This window comes from Bos grunniens, chromosome X (genome assembly GCF_055505025.1).
Source record: "Bos grunniens cultivar Pamir isolate PY7600 chromosome X, Bosgru_T2T1.0, whole genome shotgun sequence".
Classification (NCBI taxonomy): domain Eukaryota; kingdom Metazoa; phylum Chordata; class Mammalia; order Artiodactyla; family Bovidae; genus Bos; species Bos grunniens.
In genome coordinates this window covers 15,151,037-15,154,160 of record NC_141194.1, presented here as the reverse complement: position 1 = coordinate 15,154,160, position 3,124 = coordinate 15,151,037, and the positions used below count along the sequence as shown (strand labels likewise).

Here is a 3,124-nt window from a genome sequence, read left to right as displayed (position 1 = left end):
TACATTAGAAACGTAGACTCTCTGGCCCCACCCCAGTCCTAACTGAATCATAATCTAGTTAATCATAATCATAATCATGAAACGATTCATATGCACATTAATGTTTGAGAAGTACTAGTCTAGACAAACATGGTTATTTAAACATTTGATAGACAAAAGAGATGGTTAAATAAAGGAGGAAATACTATCTGATAAAAGCACTTTTGTCCAAAGATTTGTTGGTGTTGATAAACTTGCTCCTATCCACTTAAGCCAGGTTTGAAGTAAAAACTTAATAGGCCCATTCTGAAATGACTTTTACCAGCTCCAGCGTCCTCATGGTTGACAGAGCTCCAACAATTGGTTGCTGACTTTGTTTGTGTCCCCAGGTGAGCAGAAATGAGTGAACAAGCAGAAAAGAGCAGTTCCATGCGAGAGAGACCTGCACGTCAAAGTTCTCCTGAGAAACCAAATGAGAAGGAACTGAAGCAAAAGAAACGGTTGGATCGGCAGTTAAAACGGTTGTCATTTCAAAATCCCGGGCCTCAGGTAGCCAACTTTAATCCTGAAATAAGGCAGCAGATAAAGAAAGGGCAAATGGCAAAGAAGAATGAGTTTGTTTCTGTAAAACGCGAAGGCAACAAGTATGACAAAAAGGGCAGGCTCACCTTCAATGAGGCTGACCTGTGTGACTGCCTTGATGAAGACTGCCTGGGTTGCTTCTACCCGTGCCCCAAGTGTAACTCCACCAAGTGCGGGCCCATTTGCCGCTGCAACCGCCGCTGGGCCTATGACACCATAGTCAATGAGAATGGGGAGGTCGTCAGCAAGATGCCATTCGACCTCTCCGAATAGGACCAGCCCTCCAGGCTGATCAATTTTCTCTGCTTTGCAGTTAAACCAGCCTCTTTCTCCTGGATGAATTTTAGGACTGGGGGAAGAAAGTTTTAAAAATAGAGTTTAGACTAGTGTTCTCTGAAGCCATAGGACCCTGTGTAATGCACTGTCCTTTAACCTTCCTGCTGTGATGACTCAGATTCCTCCCCTGGTATCCAGCAACTCCATTGCTACTCTGCTCTCAGATTAAAAATCCCTTTCCTCTTTGCTGGTACCTTAGGAGATGGAGTTTTAGGATTTTTAGAATTCTGTAGCTGAGAGCTTGTCTTGACATAGAACATATGTTTATAATAGCTAGTTACCGTTAGGATCTTACACTTCATCAATTCTAAATCAGAATTGCTATTTGGATTGACTTGGCACTACATACTCATAGTCTCATTTTTTAGTGTTACTGTTTTAACAATACTAAAATGAAATTTCGTTTAAAAAAAAAAAAAAACCTTTAATAGGCCACGTGGCCCAACATATGAGCACAAAAGCAGAGATTCAATTTAAGTGATATCCAAAATGCCAACTGGAAGCAGACTTCAAAGGACAAATTTTAATCTAATTGTCACATAGAAATGATTTAAAAGCATTTTTTTTTTTTTGGTGGCTAAGGTTACCAGCCACACAGAACTGGCCAAGGTGGTACAAAATTCCTAAGGCCTAAGTTGCATTTGGTCTTGGAGGTACAGGATTTAAGGCAATTCAGCTAGAGTTTCTGCTGACCTCAGTGAAGATACCATCTCAGAAGACTGATGTGGAACATCTGGGCCAGGTTTGGCAGCTATTGTGCAAAACTGTTTTTAGGGAAAATCTCTATGAAAATGTTCACACCCACAGCGTCATCAGGAAAGTTTCTCTTCAGTCATCTTTGTTACTGAGTTTTATTCAAATGATCTGTAAGGAGAAAATTGCTTTTTCCACTTTTCCATGTTTATTTCTCATGAACATTTAATTGCTTCTTTTGAAGCGTTGGATTCGGCACAAAGAGACTTTCCATTGAACACAGTTGTGCAGGCACTGGCTGAGGCTGCAGACGTAATGGGCTAAAAATAGACCGAAGGCCCCTATCTCCATCCCACCAAATGGCTATGTATGTTTACCCACTAGAAAATATTCACCTGAGACCACTTTTGCCTCTGACTAACTCACCCAATATCTCTGTGTGGCAAATTCATGAATAAAAAGCATTTAATTTTCTTTACTTTGATTTTTGTGTGTGTCAGAAAGTGTGTGTGTTTTGGACCCAAGAGAAAAAAAAACTTTTCCACACTTCCCTGAACCAAATCCATGTTTTGTTGTTTGGCAAACACCAATCACTTTCCATCAGAAATTCCTGGTAATAGTGATATTAGGTTGGTACAAAATTTTGCCTCATCCGCCATATTCACCTGACCTCTTGCCAACTGCCCACCACTTCTTCAAGCATCCTGACAACTTTTTGTGGGGGAAAGGCTTCCACAACCAGCAGGAGGCAGAAAATGCTTTCCAAGAATTTAATCAAATCCTGAAGCACAGATTTTTTAAAAATTATTCATTGATTTTTAAAATTTATTTTTTAATTGAAGAATAATTGCTTTACAGAATTTGTTGTTTTCTGTGAAAGCTCAACATGAATCAGCCATAAGTATACATATGTCCCCTCCCTCTTGACCCTCCCTCTCATCTCCTTCCCAATCCCACCCCTCTAGGTTGGTACAGAGACCCTATTTGAGATCCCTGAGATATACAGCAAACTCCCTTTGCCTATCTGTTTTACATATGGTAATGTAAGTTTCCATGTTACTCTCACCATACATCTCCCCGTGTCCATGAGTCTGTTTCTCCATTGCTGCCCTGCAAAGAAATTCTGTGGTACCATCTTTCTAGATTCCGTATATATGCGTTAACATATGATATTTATCTTTCTCTTTCTGACTTACTTCATTCTGTATAATAGGCTCTAGGTTCATCCACCTCATTGGAACTGACTCAGATGTGTTCCTTTTTATGGCTGAGTAATATTCCATTGTGTATATGTACCACAACTTCTTTATCCATTCATCTGTTGATGGACATCTAGGTTGCTTCCATGTCCTAGCTGTTGTAAATAGTGCTGCAGTGAACGTTGAGGTACATGTGTCTTTTTCAATTTTGGTTTCCTCAGGGTATATACCTAGCAGTGGGATTACTGGGTTATATGGTGGTTTTATTGCTAGTTTTTTAAGGAATCTCCATACTGGCTTCCATAGTGACTGTATCAACTTACATTCCCACCAAC

The 3,124-nt window shown here is 40.0% G+C and overlaps 1 pseudogene across 1 annotated transcript; it reads left to right on the top strand.

The window, feature by feature from the left end:
* Positions 1-376: 376 nt before the first annotated feature.
* Positions 377-2,064, top strand: LOC147339847 (ARL14 effector protein-like pseudogene; annotated as a pseudogene). Its single transcript, XR_015159113.1, has one exon. The product of XR_015159113.1 is annotated as an ARL14 effector protein-like pseudogene (transcript).
* The last annotated feature ends 1,060 nt before the right edge of the window (positions 2,065-3,124 follow it).